Source organism: Carlito syrichta, unplaced genomic scaffold, assembly GCF_000164805.1.
Source record: "Carlito syrichta isolate Samal-C Ts95f unplaced genomic scaffold, Tarsius_syrichta-2.0.1 Scaffold287781, whole genome shotgun sequence".
Lineage (NCBI taxonomy): Eukaryota > Metazoa > Chordata > Mammalia > Primates > Tarsiidae > Carlito > Carlito syrichta.
Window position 1 is genome coordinate 279,514 of NW_007231877.1, and position 13,188 is coordinate 292,701.

The window sequence follows — 13,188 nt, forward strand, 5'->3', positions numbered from 1 at the left end:
TCGTGGGCAGGGCGGCCGCGCGCAGGCCCGCCCCGCGGCTTCCATTCATTCGGCGCCGAGCGTGGCCACTCGCGGTGCCTCCCGGAGCTGCGTGCTTTTTGGTGTTGGGTTGGGTTTGGGGGCTGAGGGATCGGAGATTCGGGGAGGGTCGTTGTTTGGGGTGTATTTTATTGTATTTTTTCTGTTTTTGCAATCAGCGGGCGAAGGGAGAGGCAGCTGGAAAGGCGCCCCTCTCTGGTCTGGAAAGGGAAAGCTCCCACACCTTGAAAGAAAAAGAGGGGGGAGGTTGTCAGAGAGACGACAGCGACAGGGAGGCAGACGGAGACACTCAAAGGTTCTGATGTGAACGCGTGGAGGACACGCCTTTCCCCACCCACCCTGGCAGAAAAGGCAGCCCCAAACCCCAGTTTACCCAACTCGCCCACTCGGCAAACCCCGTGGGAGGGATGCTCTTGTATCTGCTCCAGACGCTGCGGAGGCGCCCTGCAATGACCGACGCGCGCAGGGGCTTTTTTAAAACCCGGGCGGAGGGCGGGGGCTGGGGAGGGGGGCCAGAGGCGCGGTCCAAGATTCAAACCCCGGGTTTGCAGGGCAAAATTCTGGCTCTGCCTGAGTACAGTGGGATCTGGATGAGGGTGGGCTGGGCTGGGGTGGGGATGGCCAGGGGACTAGAAAGGGTCGGAGATGCGGGCTGCAGGAAAGAAGCGGGCCGGCCGTGCTCAGCAATACTTATCTGGATTCAAAAGGGTAAAAGATGTTTCATTTCTTAGCCTGGTAGCTTTTGGGGGGATTTGAGCATTGCTGCATTTCTAACGGAAAGCCTGGAGCTGGCAGGAAAGACTTGTGGAGAGATGGACAGGCACGTGAGTGGAACCCTTGCCTTCAACCAGGAAGTGCTGAAAAACGGCCAACGCCCATCCTAATTCCCTGGACAGTGTAGAAGGTAAACCTACAAATAATTATGATCTGTAAAGAAACATCAAAGACGTTTATTGTTTATTACTCCTGAAGCTGTTCTCATTCTCCTCGTTACAATAATCGGGGTGCAATTACAGAAATAAAATTTAATTAATGAAACAAGCTATTTCTTCCACTTCAAAAAATCCCACTCATCTTGACTCCTCTGCTATTGGACTCTTTCATTAAATGTGGTAAGCAAAGTGTAGCCTAAAGACACTGTGACTAATTTCCTCTAGTGACTGCCTGAAAGCAAGAGAGAAAAAAGTTAGGACCAAATAAATATATAGTATTCTTTGTTACCCTTCCCACTTCAAGAATAATCTGAGTGTATCCTCAAAGCGCGTGTCACAGTACGTGAAATGATGCTGTCAAATGCTGGTGAGAACCTGTAGAAATCCTTATTAGGTAGCAGATGGAAGGTAAATTGTTACAACTCTTTGAAAAGCAGTTTAGCAACACATTTCCAAGGTGTTCAGTTACTCAAGTTTTGGGGTTTTTTTTTTTGGACATTTTGATAAAGGATTCCCATTTCATAGGATGCATTCAAAGGAAATAATTCCCAAAATGAGAAATGCCATATGAACCAAATTACATATTTATTACAGTGGTATTTAAAAGTAGAAAATAACAAAATCTTTCATTGAAATGATTATAGATAAATGCAACATTATTATAGATTACAAAACCATAATTTCATTATCTCCATTTAAAATGATATACCTTTATATAAAATTTATTAATTTGCTAGACTTGTCCTAACAAAGTACACAAACTGGGTAGAATAAACTATAGAAATTTATTATTTCACGGTTCTGGAGGCCAGACATCCAAGATCAAGATGTCTGCAGGGTTGGTTCCTTATGAATGAGGGAGAATCTGTTCATGATTTTCACCTGCTTCTGGTTTTTCTTGGCAATCTTTGGTATTCCTTGGCTTGTAGAAACATAACCCTGATCTCTGCCATCATCTTCTTATGGCTGCTTCATGTCTGTGTCCAAATTTCTTCTTTTTAGTAAGTCATATTGGATTATAGCTCTTCCTAAAGTCCTAATTTTGACTAATTAAATCTGCAACAACCTGATTTCCAAATAAAGTCAATTATGGATATTTGAGGCTAGGATTTCAACATGTGGAATTTAAGAGGGGCAACACAATCACACACATAAAAGATAATAACAAAAAGGGGCAATGTAGTGGATTGAATGGTGGCCCCAAAAGATATGTTATAATGCAGATCCCTGGAACCTATGAGTGTGAGCTCATTTGAGAAAAGAGCCTCTGCATATGTAACTAAGTTAAAGATCTTGCAATGAAATCATCCTGGTTATCCAGATAGACCCTAAATCCAGTGGCAAATACCCTTATAAGAGAAAGAGGGATAGAGAGAGAGAGAGAGAGATCAGAAAGACACACACTTTGGAGAAGGTGATACAAAGATAAGACAGAGCAAGACTGCAGGGAAGTTGAAGCCAAAGGAGACAATAAATACCAACAGCCACCAGAAGTTGGAAGGGGCAAAAAAAGGATTCTCCCCTAGAACCTCTGGAGGAAGCATGGCCTTCATCTTAATTTCAGTTTTCTAGCCTCCAAAACTGTGAGAGACTAAATTTCGGTTGTTTAAGCCATCCAACTGGTGGTAATTTGTGTTGGTAGCCCTAGGAAACTATTAGAGGTAATTTGTCTGGGGCAGAATTTTATGTATTTACTTTTGTGTTTTTTCTTGAAGAGAGATGTATGATTTAGTACGATTCCAAGTGATTATTTTAATAAAGTTCTGTTAAAATTCTCATCTTTTGAATTTTGAAGAGATGGCAAAGAACATGCTAAAGTTTTCTTTCTCCAATAGGGCCACATGCAGCAAAAACTGCAAATGATTGTGATCTTGTACAACAGGATCTATTGTTTTGGAGACTTGTACATGGTATACACACAACTCCTGTTACTATGAATTCAACTTTACATTGGTTTGATTAGAAGGCAGTCTTTGGGTTTTTATCTCAAAACAAATGTTGCTTGTGGGCAATGTTGAGAAATAGATTATGACAATAACCGACCTCTTCTTTCATAACATTATCTTCCTCACTATCATTCAACATCTTACCATTTCATTCAAGTCCATGAAACATTTTTTTTTTTTGTAAATCTGTCTGGAGGTTCTTATTTAATATCTACAAAATGTACCTTCATCTATGTATATGTCAGATCACAGTATCATATTAAATCAGATCATTCTAATGACACAGTAAAATTGGAGGTTGTGAATAAATCCAGTGATCCAAAGGAATGCTACCTTTTCCCAGTGCTATCTGCTTAAATAAGTACTATTTCCTGGTGTTTATGACCCAAGATTTAAGAAACCATCAGTTTACAATGCTCCACACACATATTCAGAAAACCTGGGTTTAATCTTCACCTGCTATGCTTTTACAATTCTCAAAAAACAAAGTGTGTAGTTTACAGAGATCTGTATACCTCTATAGGGGGAAAAAAAACTAGAAAATTGTTCTGAAAAAAATTCATAACTAATTGATTTACAAAATGGATAGGCAATGAAATATCATTTTCCTTTTTCCAAAACAAACGAAATGAAACATAAAACAACACTCTGCTCTACTCCTAATGCTATCACCCACTATCTAGCTAAGTAACTATGGTAGGCAGAATTCTAAAATGATCCCTAAAATTACCATACTCTACTTCTAAAATATGGTGGTTTGCTTTTATTTATTTATTTGCTTATTTTAAGTCAGAGTCACTCTGTCACCCAGACTAGAGTGCAGTAGCATGATCATGCCTCACAGCAGCTTGGACCTCCTATGCTCAGGCAATCCTTCCACATAAACCTCCCTAGTAGCTAGGACTAAAGGCACACCACTACACCTGGTTACTTTTGAAAAATTTTTGTAGAGACAAGGTTGCTATATTTTGCTATATTGCCCAGGCTGGTCTCAAACTCCTGGGCTCAAGCAATCCTCCCACCTAGAGTTCCCAAAGTGCTGGGATTCCAGACATGAGCCACCACACCCAGTCTAAAACTTGGTGTTTTAGAACTAGAAAGCTGATGCTTTGGACCTACTATCTTACTTTGTAGTGTTGGAGACAGGACTTTATGTTTTATTTAAGGTCACTGTATTAGTTTTCTGTTGCTACATAACCACTTACCACAAACTCAGTGTTTTATAACAATACCCATTTATTTTCTTCAAGTTCTATAGGTCGGCTGTCCAGATGTGGCATAACTGGGTTCTTTGCTTGCAAAGGGGAAATCACAATGTCAGCCCAGATTGTGATCTCTTCTGTGATGCAGGGTCTTCTTACCAGCTTCTCATTGGTTGTTTGCAACATTTAGTTCCTTGTAGTTACAGGGTCGATGTCCTCATTTCCTTTCCTAACCATATACCCTCTCACAATGTGGTTGCTTGCTTCTTTAAAGATAGCAGAAGAAATCCTCTCTTTCTCTCTTTAAATCTCTGACCCTCTTTAAGGATTGACACCCAATTAAGTGAGGCTTTCTTAGGATAATCTCCTTTTTGATGAACTCAGGATCAGCTGATTTAGAGTCTTCACTGTCATCATATAACATATAGTTGCAACAGTGAAACCCATCATATTCACGGTCCCGATCCCTTTCAAGGAGAAGGGGTTAAACAGGGCACATAGAGTGCAGTAATCTCTGGGATCATCTAAGAATTCTGCCTGCCATGGTCGCTTAGTAAGATGGTGGGTGATAGCATCAGGAGTAGAGCAGAGTGTCATTTTCTGCTTTATTGAGGAGGGTTTTTCTTTTTTCCCATAAGGACAGTAATTTTTTTCATTGGCCATGTTGTGAAGCAGTTAGTTAAGGATTTTAATAGAATTTTTCTTGTCTTTTTCCTCCTTATAGCGATATACAAGCCTTTGAAAGTTACACAATTTGTTTTTTGAGAATTATAAAAGCATAACAGGTGAAGATTAAGTCCAGGTTTTCTGATTCCGTATGTGGTACACTCTGAACTGATGGCTTCTTAAACCTAGGGTCACAAACACCAAAAGTCTTTTGAGAAGGCTATTGAGAACATTTAGAGGGTTCATGCTGAGAAAACAACATGATTACAGCTGAATTAAGTTTCTATTGACTGTTCTTTCTATTATGCAGGCATTAATAAGAATAAATTAAAGCTATGTCAGCTGAAATGCACTAACTTCTAAGAGGTTTAGTTTTTAAAGAAGTAACAGTCTGGAAAACATATATAATATGATCTTGTTCCTACTAAACTATTGTCCAAAAGCATTGTCTATGTATATGTATATATAGGGCTATAGAAAATATACACGTATATATAGACCTATACAAGGTCTGACAATTAAGTTTGCAAACTTGTCACCATGTGCTTATGTTGGCAGCACTGTACAAGCAATTCAGTAAGGTCTCATAGCCTTGGTATCTCAGTTCCTCACAGCTGTGTTCATGTCAACCTGTGGCGGTGTCTTGCTGAGGGTGGTTCATTATTGTTGTTGCATGTTTTTGTGTGCCGTTGTGAGAATGTTGGAGCTTGAATTAGAGCAACAAACAAACATTAAATTTCTTGTTAAACTTGGCAAGAGTGAAAGTGAAATCAGGGACATGTTAGTCCAAGTTTATAGGGATAATGACATTTAAAAATAGCAAAATAGCAATGTACAAATGGATTCAACTTTTTTTCTGAGGGGACAGAAAGCATCACTGATGAAGAGAGGTCAGGACATCTAGTAACAAGCAGAACTGACAAAAACATTGCAAAAATTCGTCAAATTGTGCACCAAAATCATCAGCTGACTGTGAGAAACATAGAAAACCAAATAAACACCAACCAGAGAAACAGGAAAATCTTAACCGAAAATCTTGGCATGAGAAAGATGTGTACAAAATTGGTCCTGGAAGAGCTCTTGCATCCTGACAATGCATCAGCTCACACAGCACTGTGCGTGAGGGGGGGTTTTCGCCAGTAAACAAATAACTGTATTGGAACACCCTCCCTACTCACCTGATCTGGCCCCCAGTGACTTTTTTCTTTACTCGAAGATAAAGGAAATATTCAAGGGAAGATATTTTGATGACATTCAGGAGGACATCAGGGAAAATATGATGACAGTTTTGATGGTCATTCCAGAAAAAAGAGTTCCAACATTGCTTTGATGGGTGAACTAGATGCTGGGGAGTACCTCAAAGGTGACCATGGTGGTATTCAGCAATGAGGTATGTAGCACTTTTTCTAGGATGAGTTCGTGAACTTAATTGTCAGATTTCGTGTGTGTGTGTGTGTGTGTGTGTTACTAGGAAAACATAGAAAAACGGAACGATACTATACTAGATTATTAACCTTATGTTGGTTGGTTAAAGAGGAGCAGTAGTGCATATGGAGGAAGTGAGAGAGGAACACTAGGCCAAGATGAACAAAGAAAAATACTGTAATATAAATTAAGGTATCGTAAGGTCACATATGATGAAAAATTATATTTAACAATGTTTAATTAAAAAGAATGTTGGGAGTCACCACTTCATTCTAACAACAAGTGTATAGCTGAACAAACTAAAAAATCAAGAACTCTTCTTAGATATGTCAGATAAGTGAAGTCGTGGGACAAACAGTTGCCCCCAAAATTGGAGTAACAGACAGGAAGATACAGAGAATCCCAACTTACCAGAGGAGAAATTCCCAAGCAGAAACCTCTGTGGGAATTAGTATCAGGGAAGAAAAACCTAAACTATAGTTAATAAATTGCTGAAGGCACAAGTTTGAGAGTTAAAAACTCTAAGGGGACCTAGTTGAATGCAACTACTCATCCCAACACTTTAGTGAGTTTTACCTTCAAAAGCCCTCCCATATCCTCATAGTGAATATTAAAGAAAAAAAATTCTCTCTTAAAGTATTGGGAGAAAAAACCCCACCAACTTCAAATCCTGTACTCTGTGATATAAATCTTCCAAAAAGGAGAGAAAAGAATTTTTCAGACAAGCAAAAATTGAGGAAATTTATTTCCAGTAGACGTACCTTGCAGGAAATGTTGAAAGAAGTTCTTCAGAGAGAAGAAAAATGACATAAATCAGAAACTTGGATCTACATAAAGGGAGCGTGTCAGTGAATGAATAAGTGAGGGTTAAATAAAAACTTTTGTTTTCCTTACTTGATCTGACAGACAACAATTTGTTTAAAATAATGATAACAACAATATATTAGTTTTTTTGCATATATATGCACTTATATACCTATGTATGTGTGAAATTAATAACAGCAATGATATGAGGGATGGGAGAAAGCAACTGAGAATTTTTTTTATTATAAGGTACTTGTACTACCTGTGAAGTGGTATGGTGTTATTTGAAAGTGCCTTTGGATTAGCTGTAAGTGCATGTTGTTAACTCTAGGGCAAACACCAAAGATAGACATTATTTAAAAAGACTATAGAGAAAGGAAAAACAAGTGTTTTCTTAATCTCACTCAACACAAACCTTCTGACACAAGATTTGTGGGTTGGTTTTTTTTTACCCCCACACACTAAGCAATTCTCTAGGAGATAGAACCAAGAGTCCTATAATTCAATTCAATTCTGACACTATCTGACTGAAGTTAGAGTCATATTTCACATGTTAAGAACTCAGTGGCACATGATTGCCACCCCCCACATTAGATACCAATCACCTGTACTTCTGACAGGCTATAAATGAAAATTTCCCACAACCCCCTTCTCTGGTTCAATTAATTTGTTAGAGCAGCACACAGAACTCAGGGAAACATTGTATTTATATTTACTAGTTTATTAATAGAGGATACAGATGAACAAACGGATGAAGAGGTGCATAGTGAAAGGTCCCGAACGCAGAAGCTTCTGTCCCCATGGAACTGGGTTGCACCATCCTCCCAGCATGTGGATGTGTTTGGCAACCCAGAAGCTCTCCGAACCCCATAGTGCAGGGATATTTATGGAGGCTTCATTACATAGGCATGACTGATTGTTAATGGTTTCCAGCTTCTTTCTTCTCTCCAAAGAATGAGGGAGTAGGGCAGAAGGCTCCAAACTAATCATGGGTGTTTCCAGTGATCAGCACCCATCCAGGAGTCCACTGAGAATTGCCTCATTAGAACAAAAGATGCTCCTGTCACCCAGGTACTCCTGTAGGATCTAGGAGCGTTGTGTCATAAGCTCCTATTACTCAGGAAATTACAAAGGTCTTAGGAGGTCTGTGTCAGGAACCAAGGTCAAATACCAAACATTAGAATAAAAGATTCTCCTAGCACCCTTATCTACATATTTTATTTATTTATTTTAAGTACAAAGCAATACTTAGCAAAAGAAACAAAGGGGGAGGTCCTTATCTACATATTAGAAGCTCTGTTTAGTAACCAGGGCAGAGTCCAAATAGTGGACAAAAGATTCTTTTGGCACCCCTATTGTTCAGGAAATTACAAAAAGTTTTAAAGTTCTGTGCCAGGGGCTGGGGAAAAAAATTATAGATTATAAATATAATATATTATAATTATATAAAATTAACATTTATTAATTGTTTTATATACTTATAATTATACATATAACTATTATTCACAGGACGTATAATTGATATACTATGAAAGGAAAGAAAATAGAATTATATAAATCTTCAATTAAAACCACAAAAGACAGAAAAAGTTTAGAAGCCAAAAATAGGAACAAAGAGTTCAGAAGCCAAAATAGGAACAAAGGGCAACAAATAGAAAAAATATGCCATATGAATATGAATATATCAACATCCAGCTATATCAATAACAACCTTAAACATCAGTGGCCGATGTTTAAAATAAATTGTGAGGCTGGATTAAAAAACAAGAAACCCACTTCAAATATAAAGACACATAAAGGGAGGGAGAAAGATGTACTATGAAAACACTAATAAAAAAAGAAATTAACTATATTAATTTTAGACAAAACGAACTTCAGATCAAGTAAAGTTATCAGGGATAGAAAGGAACATTAGATAATGATAAAGATGTTAATATGCCAAGAAGATACAATTCTTAACATGTTTGTGCCTAACAACAGAGCATCAAAATGCATGAGGCAAAAGTTGAGAACTGTAATGAGAAATGGATAAAATTATTATTATAGTTAGAGACTTTAACACCTCTTTATCACATAGGGACAGATTTAGCAGGCAAAAAATATAGTAAGAACGTACTTGAACTCAATAACATCATCAATGAAATGAATACAATCAACATCTACAGGCTACTTCATCCAACAATAGTAGAATACGTGTTCTTCTTAAGCTCATACAAAACGTTCACCAAGATAAACCACATCCTGGACCATAAACCACACATAACAAATTTAAAAGAACAGAAATCACACAGTGTCTGCTCTCAGATCACCATAGAATAAAACTAGAAATCAAAACCAGAAATATAACTGAAAAATGTCAAAGTACTTGGAGATTAAACAACACACTTCTAGGCTGGGCACAGTGGCTCATGGCTGTAATCCCAGCACTTTGAGAGGTGGAGGTGGGAGGATTGCTTGAACTCAGGAGTTTGAGATCAGTCTGGACAACATAGCAAGACCCCATTTCTACAACAAATAGGAAAATTAGCCCAATGTGGTGGTGCATGTCTGTAGTCCTAGCTACTTGGGAGGCTGAGGCAGGAAAATTGCTTGAGCCCAGATGTTCAAGGCTACATTGAACTGAGATCCTGCTACCGCACTTCAGCCTGGGCAACAGAGTGAAACTCTGTCTTAAAAATAAATAATAATAAAAGTATATAAATACATAAATAAAACACACTTCTAAATGACACACAGGTAAAAAAGTTCGAAGAATTTTTAAATGAAAATACGGCTTATCAAAATTTGTAGCATGCAGCAAAAGCAGAGGGTTGAAAGCATATTTTTTAAAAGGAGAAAGATCTACATTCACTAATCTAAGCTAGGTAACTAAAAAAAAAAGAGCAAATTGAATTCAAAGTAAGCAGAAGAAAAAAATAATTAAAATTGGAGCCTAAATTAATAAAACTAAAAATAGAAAACCAATAGAAAAAAATCAACAAAACCAAAAGATGTTTCTTTGAAAAGATCAATAAACTTGATTAACCTCTTGTCATATTAAGTTTTTAAAAAAGACAGCAGACATAAAATACTAACATTAAAGGAAAATTATTACAGGTCTCATGGACATTATTTGATAAACTAGACGAAATGGACTAATTTCTTGAAAGACATAATTTGCCAAAGTTCAAATAGAAAAAGACAATTTGAATAGACCTATATATATGAATAAGATTGAATCAGTAATTAATAAACTTCCAAAACAAAAAGCACGAGACCCAGATGGGGTCAATGGGGAATTCTAACAAACATTTAATGAAGAAAGTACATCAATTCTCAAAAGTCTCATTCAGATGATAAAAACTGTAGAAGTACTTTCTAATATATTATATGAGGGCAGCATTACCCAATGCCAAAACCAGGCAAAGACACTAAAAGAAAAGGGAACTACAGACCAATATTTCTCGTAAGCATAGATGCAAAAACCCTCAAAAAAATATTAGCAAATCAAATTAAGCAATTTATAACGGGAATTGCACATCATGACCAAGTAGGATTTATTGGTATGCAAGGTTGATTTAGTATTTGAAAACCGATGTAATCCATCACACAAAAAGCTAAAGAAGAAAAACCACATGATCATATCAATAGATGCACAAAAAGAACTTGATGAAATTCAACACTCATTTATGATGATAATAATTTAAAAATCTCTCAGCAAACTAGGAAGAGAGGAGAACTTCCCCCAAGTTGATAAACAGTATCTACCAAAAAATCTTTAACAACATACTTTATGGTGAGACTCAGCTTTTCCTCTTAGGTCAAGGACAAGTCAAGGATGTCCCCTTTCACTACTTCTTTTCAACATCATACTAGAAGTCCTAGCTAACACAGTAAGACAAGAAAATGAAATAAAAGGTATATAAATAGGGAAGGAAGAAGTAAAACTGTCTTTATTCACAGATGACACGATTGTCTACATACAAAATGGAAAGAATCTATAAATAAAACTTCAGGAACTAATAAGCAAATATGGCAAGATTACATGTTACATAGATATTAGACAAAGGCAATTACTTTTTATATACCACCAATGAACAAGTGGAATTTAAAAGCACACTAACATTTACAATAGCACTCCTTTCTCTCCCCCGCTTGAAGAAATACTTAGGTATAAGTCTAGCAAAATGTATACAGAGCTATATGAGGAAAACTACAAAACTCTGATATATGAGGAAAACTACAAAACTCTGATGAAAGAAGAAATAAACAAATTGAGAGATATTCCATGATCATGGATAGGAAACTTAATTTGTCAAGAAGTTAGTTCTCAATCTAATCTATATGCTCAATGTGATCCCAACCAAAATTTCAGCAAGTTACTTCATGGATATTGACAAACTGATTCTGACACATATGGAATGGCAAAAGACCCAGCAGCACCTACTCACTATCAAAGAAAAACAAAGTTGGAAGACTGGCACTACTCAACTCCAAGACTTACTATAAAGTTACAGTAATCAAGATAGTGTGGTATTAATGAAAGAACAGACTAATAGATCAATAGAATAGAATAAGGAGCTCAGAAATAGAGCCTCCTAAATATTGTCAACTGATCTTTGACAAAGGAGCAAAGGTGATACAATAAAGAAGAGATAGTTATTTCAACAAATGATGCCATAACAACTGGGCATCTACAGGCACAAATGTGATTTTAGACCCTACAACTTTATAAAAATTAACTCAAAATGAATCCTAGACCTAAATGTAAAGTACAAAACTATAAAATCCCTAGAAGATAACGTAAACTTGGGTATGGTGATGACTTTAGATACAACACTGAAAGTGTGATCCCTGAAATAATTGAAAGTTTTATTCAAATTAACTTTTTGTAAAAAAAATTCTGCTTTGTAAAATACAGTGTCAAGAGAGTGAGAAGACAAGTCACAGGCCGGGAGAAAATATTTGCAAAAGACATATCTATAAAGGACTGTTATCCAGAACAAACAAGGAACTCTTAAAATAGCAATATGATGATAAACAAAAATTTTAAAAATGGGCAAAAGACCTGAACAAACATTTCACCAAAGAAGAAATTCAAATGGCAAGTTAGTATGACTATGCATTTGACATCTTATGATATTATAAAATTGTAAGTTGAAACAACAATGCAATATCACTGCACACTTATTCTAATGGCCAAAATCCAAAATCTGAAACACTGACAACCCCAAATGCTGATGAAGATGTGGAGCCACGAGAAATCTTATTTATGGCTGGTGGGAACACAAAATAGTACAGCCACTTGGGAGTCAGTTTGGTAGTTTATTACAAGACTAAACATACTCTTACCATATGACCTAGCAGTCATACTCCTTGTATTTTCATAAATGAATTTAAAACTTATATCTAAACAAAAACTTGTGGCTTTTTTCATAACTGTAAAAACTTGGAAGCAATCAACATGTCCTTCAGTAGGAGAGTGGATACATAAATTGTGGTATGTCAGAAAATGGAATATTATTCAATGCTGATCAAAAGAAATGAGCGATCAAGCCATGAAAAGATATGGAGGAAACATAAATGCATATGTTTTTACGCATTATGTTTTACTAAGTAAAAGAAGCAAATCCCAAAAGGCTGCATACTATATGATTTTGACTACATGACATCTGGAAGAGGTAACAACTATGGAGATAGTAAAAAGATTAGTGTTGCCAGGAATTGGGGTAGCAAAGTACAGAGGAGTTTTAGGGCAGTCAAACTATTCTGTGAGATACTTTAATGGTGGATACACACCATTATACGTTCATCAAAGCCTGTGGAAAATAAAACAAGAGTGTGCTTTAAAGCAAACTATGAACTTTGGGTAATAACAATATCTTAATATAGGTTCATTGACTGTAAGAAGTGTACCACTCTGGTGCATGATGTTGATAGATGGGGAGATGGTGGGTGCTAAGGATAGTGAATATATGGAATCTCTCTGTACTTCCTATTTTATTTCTCTGGTGTGTGATGTTGATAACTGAATTGATTGGGGTATGAGTGACAACAGATATATGAGAACTCTGTACTTTCTGCTCAATTTGCTGTGAACCTAGAAGTACTCTTAAAATGAAATGTATGCCGGGCTCAGTGGCTCAGCCTGTAATCCCGCGCCTTTGGGAAGCTGAGGTGGGTGGATTGCCTGAG